The sequence below is a fragment of the Tinamus guttatus genome, unplaced genomic scaffold (genome assembly GCF_059628265.1).
Source record: "Tinamus guttatus ecotype Peru unplaced genomic scaffold, ASM5962826v1 Tinamus_guttatus_pri_ptg000423l, whole genome shotgun sequence".
NCBI lineage: Eukaryota > Metazoa > Chordata > Aves > Tinamiformes > Tinamidae > Tinamus > Tinamus guttatus.
Window position 1 is genome coordinate 74,582 of NW_028288957.1, and position 16,759 is coordinate 91,340.

Sequence of the window (16,759 nt, forward strand, 5' to 3'; positions counted from 1 at the left end):
AGTCACAGAACAGTTTGGAAAAGCAGCCAGCCGTCTTCGACGGGGATCTTGTAGGCTGTATATCCCCACAATCATCCCTCTCCCTTTTTTAAATAGCTCCTCCTACAATGTTAGTCACCAATCCATGAAAGACCTCTGGATCTCAGGTGGAATACACTGAGCAACCGCCTGGAAGTCAAGGTGGTCGATGCTGTGATAGTCTAGTCGTCAGAAACCCACCTTTCCACGGTGCCAACCTGCCCTCCAGCCGTGAGCATCACGTATGAGCATCGCACTATATTTTATTCCTGGTAATTTGTGTCCAAAGCGACCGATTTGCCCAACAATAAATAGAACAAGAGAAAGAAAGCAGATTTCAAAACCCACAAAACTGGCGTGCAATTATGCGTTATCAGGAGATGAAGTTGCCTACAAACATATCGAGCATTATGAGAGTAAAATATTTCAAATGTCTGATTTGAGATTATAATAATGATATAACATGAGTAACTATACATCCAAAGAGCTTTTTTTGTTGTTAAAAAAAATATTCCACTAAAAAAAATAGATAAAACTTAAAGAAATGGAAAATAAAAATGGCCCTGAAAGCTATTCAAGGATCATCACAAAATAGAGCAAATATTCTATAAACCAGCCAAGAAATGGCTAACACTGGTAGTCAACAGGCTTATGATAAAGTCATGCTTTCCCTTTGCAGACGAGAATACTCATTAATGAAGAATAATGCCCTGAAAATGTGATGTAAGTGCAGAAAAGTGGTGTTTATCTTTGGCTCGTGATGCCGACATCAACAATAGAGCTCTCATATTAACCCGCTGCCCTTAAAAATAAACAGGAGTGCACTTTAATCTTGCTGTTTCTACTTTTATCTGAGATTACTCCCTTTACTTTGTTGAGCTACAATTAACGGGGGAGAAAACATGTAGAAATTAAGCAAAAATTATGGGTACTTTTTAGAGCAGAAGAATCTACCTAAATCCTGCTTGAGGCTGGACGTCAAAACATTTCTAAGATACATGAAGCCCTTGCGTTGCTCTAGCTTTATGGCAACAATCATTTGTGTTAAACATTTTGGAGAGTATTTATATTTCTCCGTGTTAAATATTCGGCCTTGCAAACACAGCACTCTGTGCCTGCTCTGCTATGCTTCCCAACACAAAATTCCAAGTGAAATTCCCTGCAGGGCGAAGGGCTGTAGGGAGGCCGATGCGTCGTGTGGGTCCTGCCAGCCGTCCCCACGGCTTTTAAATGGCACTGGGCCTGCTGCCCAGGGCAAACACGTTCATCCTGGCTCTATATTTTAGCACTCCCATAGGGCTTTTTGCTGCTCTGAACCCTAATGCTTAAGGCTTTTTTTTCCCCCATGCTGCCCTTTGCCCACTACCTGTCTATTCTCTTGCTACTACCAAGGTCCCAAGCACAGACAGAAGATGAAGAGAGGCTGGCTGGAGATCCAGATGACCCCAAATAGCAGCGGAAATGGGCAGCAGTGGAAACACTGGGAAGGCAGCTGGATTACAAACGGGATGGCCAAGGTGTGTACAGGCTTTTGCTGGGAAGCACTTGCTTGTCGAATGCAGCCTGGGTTCCATTTGGGAATTACGTAGGTAGAGTTGCTCTACCTACCTGGTTGTTATGCACCTTCCACAGCAGAGCTAAAATGTTTCTGCCCTAAAATGTTCTCAATATTCTCTCACTTTAAGGAATCGGGATTGCTGTGCTCAGAAGTGACAGGAGAAAAGTTTCTTTGAGAGCGCTGAGCTGCCCCAGTATCCAGCACACAACACACAGCACTTAAACACAAACAAGTTAGAGTAAGTGAGAGTGACCTTTTCAAGCAGGGCTGACCATGTGTTGGAAGGTTTAACCCTGCAAACGCCAGCTTGCTCTCTCCAGCTTCTCCAAAAATGCTTAGTAGTGCTACCAAGTAGAAAAGTTAAAAAAGAAGAAGAAAATGGAAGAATAACTTCTTTAGTTACTCTAAAAATATGGAAATTTGTGAGCATGGGTGCTGCTTTAGAACAGCAAATGTGCGTCAGTCTCCTGCACACTTGGTTTACTTGCTCAAATAAACCAAAGCCTGCACGAAGATGCATTATTCCTGCTTCTTAGCAATGCTCATTTTTGGCAATACCCTGTTGCTCTTTGCATCTATGGGGAAGCAGGTGAGAAGGCAGGTAGCCTCCAAAGGCTCCAAAAGGGCAGCCCATTGGCCACGTTAGCACGTGGGATGGCACAAGGTCTTGGTGCCACAAGAAGGACCTGTGCCAGTGGGGAAAGGAAAACTGCTCTTCTCGAGTGTGTCTACATGTTGTCGTCCTTGCAGCCTGGGGATGGAGGGATCAATGTTGGCACGGGAATGGAGAAAGGTGTCAGAAAAGCAGGAGCAGGAGGAGTTTCATGGCAAACCTGGGCAGCCGGCAAAGCTCCTGGTGCACAACACTCCTGTCCTTTCCCACCTCTACTCCCACTAGTGAAAATACAAAGATTTCCACCAAACTGCTGTGCAAGCACAGTAATCCAGTGGCAGTACAGTAATGCAGTGCAAATACCCGGTATGCGAAAGCCCCAGCGCGCTTGCGCGGGGCGTGCAGCAAGGACACTGCCTCATGGTGCCCCGTATTCAACGGCTGTTGAACCCGCGAGAGGAGCAGAGAGACTCTGCCACTTCGCTCCATGCGACATGTGCCCACAGAGCATCTCTCCGACGGCTTAGTGGAGGAGAAGGCCTTATTCTGCTGTGCCAAGGACATAAAAATACAATCTGGCAGCAGACAGCAGCTTGTACACACTGCTGCCTGACACTGTTCGCTGGCTGCTGCTCATGGCTAACGATAATCATGCAACTCAAGCAAGAAGGATGGTATCAGTTAAGATGCAGGAGCAATTGAACATCAAAACAGCCACAGGTATCCTGCTCTCTGCAGGACACGATGTGGGAGAGCTTGGCAAAGCAACCATGGTGAACCAGGCCTGGAGAACAGCGGGATCCAACTGCAACTAACTCTGCTCAGAGGCAAGTGCTCAGCCCCCTTGGGCTCCCCTGGAAATCGGAGCTTCGACACACGCTGAGTTATTGTTCTGCTTAGCCACAGTCACTAGCCTGGCCAGATTTGGGGGTTTAGCATCAGCTTGAGGAAAATGGAACAGAAAGAATAAATAGACAACGACGTCGCCTCTTTTCAGCACCAGACACTAAACGAACGCAGAGTTTCCTGTTTGTTCCTCTCAGGGCATTTTTGCAGCAGGGATGACTGACTGCACAGAACGATGCCAGCCATTCGTAGCTCCCTCCTCTCCGTGCCTGGGCTGTATAAAACCTCAGGAGTCACGAGCTGTTGACAAGGCAAGAGAAGGGATGGGGAAGCTCCAGCTGAGACCCGTTTCCAGACCCCAAAGTCTCAGAGTGGTTCCCCCCAGAGGACCAGCCTCATGGCACTACATGATAGGCCTGATTTCCATCACACTGATCAGTCTTTTTGCATGTTGATGGGGCTAAAGAGGCCCCTCTTAGTAAAAATGCCTCCTTCTGAGCGGGATTGATGGTGACTCTCAACATTGCCTTCCGCCTTGGCTGCAGAACCTCCCTGGCTTCTGCCTTGGGACTCCTCGAGTGTTTCTGCTGCAGTGACAGAGGCTCGTTGAAAATACAGCCCTCTTCCAAAGGGGTCTGTTCACCCATGGACATAGGTACAGGCACAGTTATCACCTAACCGACTTGCAGGATCAGCAAGTCCAGCATGGATACTAGGTAGGAAAAGGGGAAGCAAGAGACACGCTGGGCTGCCCACCCCATCGCCTGGTCTCCAAAGAAAGAGGAGATGTCTGTGGGACACAGCAAATGGCTTTAGCCTGCTGACGCTGAATGCGCAGCAAGGAAATGAGGGCTCTGCCTTTTCGGCTTACCGCACCAAACTCCCAAACCAACAGCCTGACTGAGCAATTCCAACGCAGCCCATTTCTTGAGCAAGAACTCTGTGGCAATCCCGTAGTGCCTCATTGCTGTGACTTGCCCCGTCGCCCTCCCTTCGCCCTCCGTAATGTACACAAGACGGTAAAAACTGCTGAGCTAAAAGTTCAGGGCATGAAACTTGATGCCACTGAAGGCAAAACTCCAGTGACTTCAAGGCAGCAAAAACCTTCCTCTGTTTAGGAAAGCACCCACAAAAGCAACTTCTTGGATGACTTGGTCTCCTTCTAGAAAAGACAGCAAGAGCCACATGGCGGGGGTTCTTTAAACAAACCAAAACGCGCGCGCCAGCCTACAAGGAGGTGTCTGTCTGAAACTGCAAGGTCTCTTTTGTGGGCAGAGGCTCAGACTAGATGTAACAAACGGGGTATGTTTCTTTTTTCTCTCCTCACCACGGCTAGTCAGAAAGCTAACAAGCCGGGGAGCTGCGGGACTCCCTTAGCCCGCCGAGCGGGCAGGAAGGGTGCGGGAGGCAGGCGTTTGAGGGGGAAAACACTCCTTGCTCTGGCAGAGAACAGGGAGGGGACAGCCACTGAGGCTCAAAATGACTGGGGGTGACATTAGGAACCACAATTAGAAGTCGCTGCAGGCTCCACAGTAACAAATTACCATTGCCTGCTACTCCATCTGGGACGTGGGAACAAATTAATAGAGCAGCGACTTAAATCAGGAGGCAGGAAAGAAGGAAAATAAATAAATAAATAAGACCCCTCGCTGAGCTAAAGTGATTTGCACAAGAAGGAAAAGAACCTCCTCAGAGTGTTGACAAGTGCTACCTGCGCTGTGCTAACGTGGCCGGACCGGGGAAGACAAGCGCTGCTCTGCCTCGTGGCTCCAGTTTAACATGGGAACGTTTGGGAAAGCTGGCCTATCTTCTTGTCTATCAAAATCTCTAAAAGAGGAGCTCTGTGTGTCTGGTCTGCACTAATGGAAAACCTCTCTCCGAAACTTTCTTTAAAACCAGCCACACAACAGACCTGAAGGGTCTGGGAGAAGTCCCCAGCTCCTTCACCGGTTCCATCACATCTGCCCTTAAGCTTCTTCCTGTAAGGACTTCTCAAACCCTCTGTGCAGCTCTGGCCAAGGCAAAGTACCAGGAGATCAGCCAGGGCCTCTAGGAGATGTAGTTTGGATATATTGATAGCTGTTTGATAAAGCTCACATAATAATGTAATTTAGCTAAGTGCTGTTCTTTTCCATTTTGTTATTTCCAGGTCTGAAAGCATGTCATTTCAGAGGGATAAAAAGCTCATTCCTTTACAAGTGCCCCACTACTTGACATACTATATAGTAAGAATATCATCAAGGCTCTAAATAATTTGGTAGTGTAAACCACATCGGCTTCATTCCTTAGGAGGTTCCTAAAGGTCATCACGGGGCACTTTACCGCGGGAAAGTTGCCCTTCAGCAAATAAGCAGAACGTGGGTATCTCTTTGTAACAGATAAATTTTACCCTGGAAAAAAACAATCTATTTGGTAAATAAACTGACTACAAATGGAGAACAAACAACCACCTCGGATGCAAACACCCATGCTGACTTTTCATCATATCCACCACGGATGCTCTAGGGACCTCACAGAAAAACAAGGACTCGCAGCACTCTAGCCCTTCACCCCCACACATGACCAATGCCTGTTCAAACAAGCATGGGCAGTAAGGAATAAAACATTTTTATAAGGAGTTCATAATTTGTGGTCCACTTTTTCAGAGTTGTATTCCTCACGTTTTTCCTAAAATCATTCTTGTGTTACCAGTTCTTTTCCACAAAGTCGGTGTTTTCTCTTTCTTGTGTTATATAAATAAAACCAACAAATGTAATAACAAAAGAAGTCTTATCATAATACTTGTATTACATCTAGGAAATCCCAGGTTTAATAAAGAGATTGTTACAGAAAAGTATATTAGAAGGGCTGAAGAAAAACACTGTGACCTTAGAGCCAGATAAAAGTAGTTGATGTAATCAGAAATAATGATGATTACAACGTCTCTTAAAATATCGACAAAAAGAGAACTTAATGATGGGTATTTTAACAGCAGGACCAGGGAAAGATCTGTATTGATGAAAAACTAAGTTACATCACTATAAACTGAAACAGTGAAGTGATGAGTCAAATGAAAATCTCTAAGTATGTGTAATATAAAACCTCGGTACAATGTAGATAACCTCCATTTCATTTCTTTATCTACTGCAGAGCATGCATTTTTGTACCTTTCTGCATTTCTTAGGAATTCAGTTTGACTGAGAACACTTTGCTCTGTGTCTGGAAAGAATCTCTAGAGAGGCAGTAGCATCTCCGTGTATAAGCAGCCGTGTGCTCCGACCACTGCTACTGTCCCCCTTGGAAATCTGCTCAGGAGTAGGAGGAAGTGTGCAGGGATCAGACGCAAACTTGCGAGGCACAGGGAAGGTTAATTGTGCCACATGTGGATTTGGGAAAAGCTGGCAGGAAAATATGTCACGATGTGCTTCACTCCCCGGCTGGATTTTGTACGTGCGGGGACCCGCAGTGCTTCCCCAGTTAACTCACTTGCGGATGCGCCGCTCCCAGGATCCCTCCTGCGCCAGGGAGCCGGCTGCTGCTCTCCCGCCCTCCTGCGCAGGCAGCCTGCAGGGCACGTCTCCAAACACGGCCTGCGGAGCAGGGCTCCGCGTCCAGCTGAGGAACATCTGGGAGGAAAGAAAAAAAAAAAAAAAAAAGAGTTTATTTTCCTTATTAGCTGTTCCACTCTCAGAAAACTGAGCCGGGCAATAACATGTGTCCCTGTCCCCTCTCAGCTCCTCCCCGCAGCTCCCATCACTCACGCCCAACGTATTTATTCTTTTTCACCAGCGCAGAGAGCAGCAGTTGGATCATTTCAAGCAGGCCACGTTAATCACGAGGGCAGCACCTGCGCTCTGGCCGCGGTGGGTCCGCGCTGGGCCGCGGGGTTCCCGTGTGAGCGATGGGCTGCGCGCGAACGCGGCCGGCGCGGCGCGGGCCGCTGCCACGGGGGCGGCCGCTCCAGCTGCCTCCCCTATGGCCTTGCCTTTTCATCTTTGTTTAAAACAGAGATGCTGAGGCAGAAAGCTCTCTCTTGAGACATTCAACACATCCTCAATCACGCGATGAGGATGTCAGTACACACAATATATATTTTCCCCCTCAGTCAGATGAATCATTATGTTATAATACAGCAAAGATACTCATTTAGCTATGAAGCTTTTCTGGGCGCTGCACCTCTACGTGTACATTTTGCCCTTTAACAAGTGGTATTTGCCCATTAACTAGTGCTTGTCAGTTGGATGGGGCTGTTCATTACTGAGCTATATATATAACACACATACACTGTGCTCCCTACAGAAGCCTTTCTCTCTCCTTTTCTTGCTTCCCACTTTCTAACGCCAAGGTTATGGAGATTGAAGGAGCATTTGTTTGCAACCTGAATGGAAAGGTGGTTCCCCAAAGCAACTTCTCCCTAACGTGGAGCTGTTTGCTCCATGTTATTCCTCATGTCGTTCTATCTTCCCCAGCTTCAAGCTGCTCTTCGTTCGGGAGCGCCTTTCAGAGTACCAGCTGGTCAGATATAATATTTATGGATTTCAGCCTTTTCACTGACCAGTCCTCTATGCCAAGCTACATATAATATATGCAAGTTTGCTCAGGAAAACAAATTGAAACTTTAAACAAATGTGGCCTGCATTATGCAGCAGGTCAAGGAAGGTGTGCATAATAGTCCCTTCTGGCCTGAAAAAATCCAGGAATCTATGAATTTAGAAATAACTGCATAAAATACTACACTCCAACCCTAAATTTTACACTAAATCTTTTCAAATATTAATGAGAAGCTGTGCAGCTGAGAGAGGACGATGCCCTTGGATCCTTGGCTAAAGGATGCTTGCCAAGCTCTCCTGAAAAACAACTTCTAGCTCGAGAATGAAAGGAAATAATTGCTTTATGTGCTGGACGAGTGAGTAATGAACGTTTCAGCTCATTAAAAGATCATCATCATCTAGAACAACAATAAAAAACACCCAGTACACATTATGGTCGGAGTTACCTGCGAGGAAATTAATTAAACTGAGTAGCTGACACCTTTATGTTGCAGCCGAGGCCCCTGCTCTTTTGCTGCATCAGTGTTTTCCCAGGGGCTGGACTTTGGTGGCAGATTAGATTAGCAACACGGCATCAGCCCCAGGTCTCTCTTTCTCCAAGCGCACAACGAGTCTCCTGAGCCCTGGACTTTGCAGCCAGCCTCATCGCTGGGGAGGGGGGCCTTCTTCCTACGTGATTTGGGGCCAGCAGTGGCTTAAAACATCTAAGGGAGCTGGAAACTCCACTGTGGTCTTAGTGACAGAAGTGCCATGAGCTCTGGCAGGGCGAAGGGAGGAGGGAGAGATGGCAGGGGCTTGAAGAGCCGCTCCTTTCCGCAACCCTCTTCTCCTGCGGCTGAGGTCAGAGCCTCCCTTCTCATCACACGGGAAGGTGGGCACGACGCAGCAACCACGAGACCCTCGTGTGGACTCCTCTTTGAAAGCACTTTGCTGCCCTGCTTCTGGCATGGGCTGTTCCTCGGATCCCACCGCTGACCCACAGCAATACTAATCTGTGCACCACTTCTGAGCCACCCTGGGACAGCTGCTACCTGGGCAGAGAACTCTGCTGAGCTAAATTCTGCCTCCAGATCTCTTCAGGAGATTCTCTGGGCTCTGCTGAGGCTCATTGTTCTTGGTGGGGCCGTTTGCTTCAGAAGTTGAGCACAAAGAAACCAAAATTGCGAGAACGACAGCAGCTGAGAGTTCCTCCGGAGTCTGGCTCAACCACAGCTGAGTTAGTTAGGCAAAGACGGTGAGAGCTTTTGTTACCCAAACCTCAAAACAGCCACACAGTCCCAGAAGTCATGGAGGTGGCTTTTCCCGGAGGCTCCTGAGGGAGGAAGGCCTGCAGCCCCCCGAGACGTGCTCTGCTGAAAGCCGAGCGAGGCCGTTTCCTTCCCTGCAGACGCGCAGGTGCCGACGTAGAGCGCTGCGGCTTTGGGCCTACTCCAACAGCCAAGGTCTCCGCTGCCTTTGCAGGACGTCTGTGCTAAAGCCACGTGTGCCACCGCATGAGCTGTTAGAGCGCCCAGGAGCACGTGCCATTACAGAGGACGGCCAGGGAGCCCAGCAACGTTATTTCAGAGAAATAATAAATACCGTCCAGCACCGCGAGGGCTACTCGGGGAAACCCCGGATGGCCAGAATGACGCACAGGCGCTGCCAGAGGCTTCATCCGCTGGTACACGCCAAAGAAACCACGGGTGGTGAAGGAAATACTTCCCCCAGAGCTTCCAGATTTGATGGAAACATCATTGTCGCTGCATTTCTGTTCTACAAGTCTGCACATCTGCCTGCCCCCAACTCTTGTTCTGTCTAAATAGGCACATAAAACATACGCACATACAAAGAGGGTCTGTTAAAATACAAGCTGATACACAAAAATTTCAGTGGCATGAGTTTGGGATAATCGCATGAGACAAGCTTCTCTCTTCCTTCCCCCAACCCTGCAAATAAATGTTGCCATGTCACAAGGAAAGAGCAGGGCCAGGGAAAAAAAATGGAAGAGGCCTTTGCTTCTCAGCTGGAATCAGAAACCATGAACATAATGAGAAAAGGGAGAAAGATTCAAGGTTATAGGAAGCAGTCACATGTTTGGGTGGCTCCGGACCACCGCAGAGCCTGGCAATACCTTTAAAGCAGGAAAACGAGCTTTTAAATCTGCATGCGCCCCACAGCCCCGTCTGAGGGACTCGCCACTAACGTCATTAGCCGCACGCGCTGCTAATTGCACAGGCCGCTAATCCATCGGAGCAGCCAAAATGGTATTAGCTTTCCTTGGGATTTACATACATTCAGGCTTATTTCTGCTGCGCTAGCGATTCAGGGCTAAACTCTTGAACACCCAGCTTGCTATAGGCCTAAGTAATATTTAATAGCATTAACAGCGCCCTTCCCCATAAGCCTCTGAATTGCTTTACAGGCGCCTTGATTCAAATATTCCTCCTTTTTAGCATTTTCTGCGCTCATGCATCACTATGCAAAATACTGGCAGAGCACAAAGGGGTGGCTTTGGAGCTTATAGCCACAAGAGTGACTGACTGTGGGATGCCCTGTGGGCACCACGACGCCCGGACCTTGCCCTGTGCAGCACCAAGTGCCCTGAGAGCTGGCCAGGCTGCCATGAGGCTTTGCTGCCGTTTGCACGCCCCAAAATCCACAGCTGGAAACGCAGCACGTGGATCTAAACAAGATCCCTGTCGGGCTCTGACCCTGCAGCCCCAGGGCCTGTTTGATTTCCAGCGGGTCCGGGAGCAGGGAAACCTGCTCCAGCCATTGGCTTTTCTCGGCCCAGCTCCTCCGGATTGAGCCTCCCTTCCCGGCCCGAGTGTATGTGAGGGCAGACGCGTGTGTTTTGGGGCCAGGTGATCCATGTCTCGGGGACACGGCGGGAGCCCATCGCCTTTCCCCACAGCCCTCCCCGGCCGCGCCGGCGGGCTGAGGGCAGCTGAGCCCTGTCACTTCTGCGCGAGGGCGGCCCCGGGAGCCCACCCGCCCCACCGCTCCCTCCGAGTCAGGCCGGCTTGGGGATGTCCAAACAGATTAAACACCAAAAACAAACCAGGAGGGACAGCTCCGTGAAGAGGCGCTTATGTTAAGATCAAAGAGACAGAGCTCACACACAGCCCCTGGCTTCACCTGAAGACACAACGGAGGAAGGAGCTGGGCAAACATCAGAATTTCTAGTAAATCTGAGTGATGAGGAGCAAATATCTTCTGCAACGAGAAGACAGCAGGTCACCTGCTACATGAGATGCCCCTGCCCCACCTTACTAAGGAACCCTGGGCATATTTAAGAGAGGGAAAGGAAAGGCAATTAATAACAGAAGAAAAGCAGGCGGGAAAGCGTCTTTGCAAAAATGACAGGCTCATATTTTACAGCAGCAGGCACGTGAAGCCCAGGCTTGTAAGGCAAGGCATGAGTCCCTAAAATAATTTTAGGCAAGGAGGCAAGGGAGGCCTACAATCCCGCACTGCGTAGCTGTGCAAAGCTGTGCCGGTGCCAGCAGCCCTGGGGCGGTGCTGCGGGCGCTGCTGTCACAGCTGTGTCTGTGTGCGGAGCTCCTTGTCGCACCGGGATGGTTCCCGTGGGCTGCTGATAACGGACTCGCCTTCCCCGATGCTCAGGTAACACCTCGTACATCAAAAATTAAGGCACGCCCATTTCATTTAAAAGCACACTGCAGCAGCCACACCAGCATACTCTGAACGGGTAGAAGTGACACACTGAGAGCACGGTAGTTTTTCATTAAGTAATGAAGCCCAACGCAATCCCTAGTAGGAAAATCTCTTACCTTCATGCTGGTGGGGGATAGAAAAAAGAGGGAAAAAAAAGATGCACATTATTTAGGACATCTAATATTTATGGCAAAATGACTGCAACACTCTGTACCGAGCTTACGCATCAGGATGTGCTGGACACTTGGAGCAGAGCGCGCCTCCCTTCTGGGAAAAGCCACCCGGGGTCGTGGGCCTCCCTGAGCCATAAACTGCTGCCTGCTCCCATGAGGGGACCGCGCCGGGGGCTGCCCCGAGGCCCTCGACACCCATCGAGGGAAGCCAGGGCCGCGCTCCACTTGGCAGCAGCTCCGTTACCTGCTCCTCATCCAGCCGGGCACCTGCCTGCCCTCGCTCATTTTCTTGTTTTCCTTTCCTGCTCCCTTTCTACGCAAACCCAGCCCTGGCTCCAGGCGCCTGTGGCTGCCGCGGGGGCTGCTCTGCGGCCGCGGCGCTGCGGGGAGGCCGCCACAAGAAGGCAGCAGCATCTCAGAGGGTTTCGCTCCGCCGGTCCTGGCACCTCCACAGATTTCTGGCACTTGCGCTGCTTTACATTCAAGCGCAGGAGTAATTCATTGCCAGAGAGGGGCCTCTGGAGACTTGGGCAAGCCAAAGGACAACTATCTGTTACTGAAAATTTGTTGCTCAAGCAAAACTGCGCGGTGTTTTCCTCGCCTCTGCCCCGGTGTTTCTCACAGCGACAGTCCCTTGATTCCTTCCTCACACAGGGCCGGTGTCAGTGCTTCGCTCGACGGTGGGCCGGACGGAGAGCGCGAGCGCGGCCACGTGCCTGCGGCTCCCGCTCACTCCAGATAATGTCGTCAGAGCCGAACACGTTCGGGCCTCAAAGCGAGTGGCAAAGCTTTTGTGCGAGTCTATTTTCACAGCTGTAAACGAGCCCGAGCAATTAAGAGCACGGGGCAAACGGCAGCCTTGGCTCACAGGGAGATGCAAGCAACGGAGCTGCTGAACAAGCGCGTTGGGCAGCAGGGATTTTCCGCGAGGCTCCCCTGCCACAGTCACCCTACACCTGCTCTCCTGTGATCAAGTGGGAATGGCTCCTCTTGGAAAATGCCAAGGGGACCTCTGGACCGCGCAGCCCTAGGAACTTCTTTCGCTCATTGCAAGTCATCTCCAGCTTTGTTTTTTATAGATAGAGTTAGGCCTGCGTGGCTGGGTAGGCAGCATGATGCTTTGCTGTCGGTGCATCATAATAACCTATAGCATTTTTATTATCAGCCTCCAGTAAAACGACGGGTCTTCTCTTGTGCCAGGCAGCTACCTGATGTACTTGTGTGTCAACAAGCTCCAAAAATTCTCCCCAGTAAACATCCTCACAAACTCCAAACACACCCGTTCTTTATAATGGACTCTGGGATGCCTTTTCTGCCCAGCCCTTTTTCCCTGTTATTACCCAGCTTTTCCATGAATCCTGAATTGTTTGGGAGAATGCATGACATATATACTAAACTCACAGCAAACACACAGCATGTATATTGAATAAATATAAAACAGAGCTTTTTCTGGCTATGAGGTCATTGCTTATCCTTGTCTGCTCTATTAAAACATGCCTTTCTGGGAAGCTGCAAGAGCAGAAAGTTTAGTAAAACGTGCTTCATCACAGCAATAAAGAAATAAGGTTGCATCAGGGCTAAAAGACCGTTAAAAGTAGCAATGAGGGGGATTATCTTGCCTGCTGGCACAGCCAGGGGAGTTTCCGAAGCAGACTATACACCCTGAGCATTCGCATGGCACTCAAGAATTAGGTTGAAATTCTTCTTGCAAGACAAAACCCATTTTGGCAGGACTATTTTTGCTTCCTGTCTCTTCTGCCCTTCGCCATAAAGAAAAATGCAAGCACGCTCGTGGTTGTAGAGCCTTTTTGGAGGGCTGCCCGCAAGGCCCTGGCTATTGGAAACGCATCTCCTAGTCCATTACTGTATATCATACTTTCAAATACACGTTAAGCCCCTGCCTTGTAAAGCCCCTGCTCTCCCTCCCGCCTCCCTAGCTGCACACAAAGCCCGGGCACAGCCCGTCCCCGCACACGATGGCAGCTTCACGTAGCGCCGCTGGGTCGGGCTGGCTGCAAGAAATAAACCACTGCACGGCACAGAGACCTAAGCATGGAGACCACAGTGCCACTGCCGATTACGAGTCGCACCACGAGACCTCTGGAAAGACTGGGAGCTGATGCCAGCTCTATATCCCTGTAGCTGTGCTGGTGGCAGCGCACGCACCCTAGATCCACTCCCTGTTTGCAGAGGGGATTCTGGATTGTTGCAGCGCCCATTTGCCCTGTCCGACCGCCTGGGTTATTTACACCAAGAGAAAAAACCCACAGCTGGAAACGACGAGCGACTGGCAGCGCTGTGCCCGCGCAGAGGGGTCTGTGGCTCGCTGCCCTACCCGCCGCTAGGCGGGCGCCTTGGCGGGCAGCAGCTCCACGCGCCTCGCACTGAGAACGCCGCGTTTATCAGCGCAGCCGTTCAGAGCCACATAATTTAAAATAATTAACACATTAGCATTCCCATCTAAGGTAGTCTTCGCCGTACTTTTGGTGTACGCAGCAATAACACCATCATCATAACAGCTAAAACACTGCTTGGCCCTGCCAGAACTGCTTGCTTACAATCTGCAGCAGTGAATTAAAATGCTCTTTTCATTCCCACGTACACAGCGGGCTATTTATTTTTTCATTTAGCTGTGGGTTCATATTCGCAAGCAATTGATTCACCATCTGCATTCCTGGTTCGTCCCTCCGTTTCAGCTCGAGCGGCACCTCTGCCGCGGTGCCCCCGCCTCAGTGCCCGGCCTCACATTTTCAGGGAGTTCCTGCCTGGACTGAAGAGCCTCCAATAACCCCCTATGTAGGTGGGGCCCCAACTACAAAGGAGACTTTGCAACTCGGAGCCCAACAGGACTCTGATGCTAGCTGGGCACGAAGGCCAGAGGAAAGACAGCGGATGGGGTATCACAGGAATATACCGACCCCATGGAGAGCCATACAGAGCTAAGGGGGAAACACCGCTGGGCAGAGATCTCATAAATAAACCGATCACAAATGCATAAATAAGCAGAACACAAACACACAGAGCCATTATAAGGGCAGACGTGTGAAACTTTTTTTTTGGTCTGCACATAAAGCGGTCCTTGACATTTCTTTTAGAATTTCTACGTTAATGCTGGCAGAGGAGCAGTCCTCTCCACCCCAACCACGCGCTGCGCAGCTCTGCCCTCCGGACGCAGCTTGCGCGGCTCTGCGAGGCTGTTCGCGCTCCCCGCCAGGCCGCGGCCCGAGGAGGGAGGGCCCAGCCGCACGCGCGCCCCAGGGCAAGACCCGCGCGCTCCCGGAAGCGCCCGGCTAGGCAGCGGCGCGGGCGCCGTGCGCGCAGCGCACGCTGTGCTCAGCCCGGAGCCGCGTGGAAACCACACTGCGTCCCAGGCTCCCCAGGGCAATGAGCTCGCGAGGCCCTCTGATAAATTCTACTTTTTAAGGACCTCCTTTGGGCTATGTGGCTGGCAGGCTCCCCCTGGATATTTTCAGCCCAAGCAAAGCATTTTCCTTAAAGCGCCTTGTTCTTTTTTACTTGTAATTTTCCGTAAGTTTCCCCTCTCCGGCTGACGTTTTCCAAGCCCAAAGTCTGCCCAAAAACACGGCTTTCTCGGAGGCAGGAGCAGCTCTCCCTTCCGCTGAGCGTTTCCACGAGGCTCCCTCCCACAAGCCCGCTGCACCCAACCCGGGGGCGAGGGACACGCTCCAGCCCAAACCAACATGCGGGTCCGCGACGAGGCTGCGTTATCCCGTCGCGCGCGGCTCTGCCTTCCCGGAGCCGCGGGCTCCTTCTTGTCACTCGACACCGTTCAGAGCCGAGTTCCACGCGGCTGCCGCTTCTAAGCACTCCGGCTCGCCGAGGTCCACGCGACTCTCGGTGACACGAGGGGAGTTTGAAGCCGAGCACTGTATCCCCAAAAGATGGGGGAAAGAAGGGAAGATTGCAGGGGGAAAATAATAGAAAATAATTCATTATGGAAACACTGCAGAGCTGGGATAAGAAATGTATTTTTTGGCTCAGTGGCTAAAGTGAAAAAAAAAAATGTCTGAAAACTAAAGTATATATTTAAGAGTTTTTTTTTTCTGATCAGAAAAACAAGCTATTATTTCACAATATTTTGACTCCACTTGGGCTTTTTTTGTTGTTGTTCTGCTGTTTTTCCTTCCCCCGCCACCTACCCCAAGATTATAGAGCCTTTTATCTTTTTTAATTACAGAACAATTTTCAAATGAAAAAATGACATTCAAAAATGACAGTGTGAAAAGCCTGCCTCAGTCAACCTCAGCACTTACAGACTGCTCTCATTTAAAAAAAAAAAAAAACACCACCAACCTGACCCATATTTGCAACACAAACCCCTTCTTGACTCCAGAAGGGGAAGATTCCCTTGGTTATACTCAGGGGATTTTCATCCCACAAGGCACCTTGAAAAGAAGCTATGCAATTACCAGCCCTGTCTGCCCAGCTTGGGCTGCGTTTTGCTATAAACTCTCCCTGGTTTTGGGTGGAAATTGGGATGAACACTTCAGTGTAGTTATCCTGTTTATCCTGGACTCCATTCATTTGCTTATGGATGCAATTTCAAGGGGGATACAAAGTGGGAGCCAAGTTCTACGAATTACGTGAAAATAACAGGAGTGAACTCAAAATTAAAACTTTTATGCTTGTTTTTTTTTTTCTCCTCTTACATGAAAGGCAAGTTCTGTTTGCAGAGAGATTTTGGTATCGGATGCCGTAATTAGGGAGCAAACCAAAGTTGCCGGGGCCAAAGCACCGCTAGCAGCCGCGCGGCGGGACGGCTGGAGCGGCGCCCTTGGCAGAGGGGTGGATGGAGCAACGGGCACAAGCTGCAGAATGGTGCAAAGGGGCTGCGTTAGCAAGGCCAGTCCATGCAGGAGCTGCTCAAAGGGTGTTCTGGAAAAAAAAAATGAGCACTTGGGTCTGTCAGAAGCATCTTGGGTGATTTTATGGCACAGCTTTTATAGAACTGAAGGAAACACCTAAGCCCACAATAATTGTACCAGGGGCTTCTTCTGGGGAGCAGCAGCCTCGCAAAGAGAGGTGGAAGTATTTCTGAAGCAACAAGTATCCACTGAATGCAGCAAGATCTTCTCCCAGCCGGGTTGCCGAGGCAGGACAATTCTACAAGCAGTTTGAAAATTGCACGGCAAGTGCTGGCAATTTGTTTCTGAGACTGTCAGGCCAGAGCACCTTGATGAAAAGAGTGCTGACAGATGTGGACTTGCCTTTCCTGGTTATCTTCCCTCAGGAAATCAGAGGCAATTTGTAAGAAGTTACAATATATATATATATATATATATATATTAACGTGTATATATTTTAATACATATATAAAGAGTGCCCTCTAGCTTGTGTATGC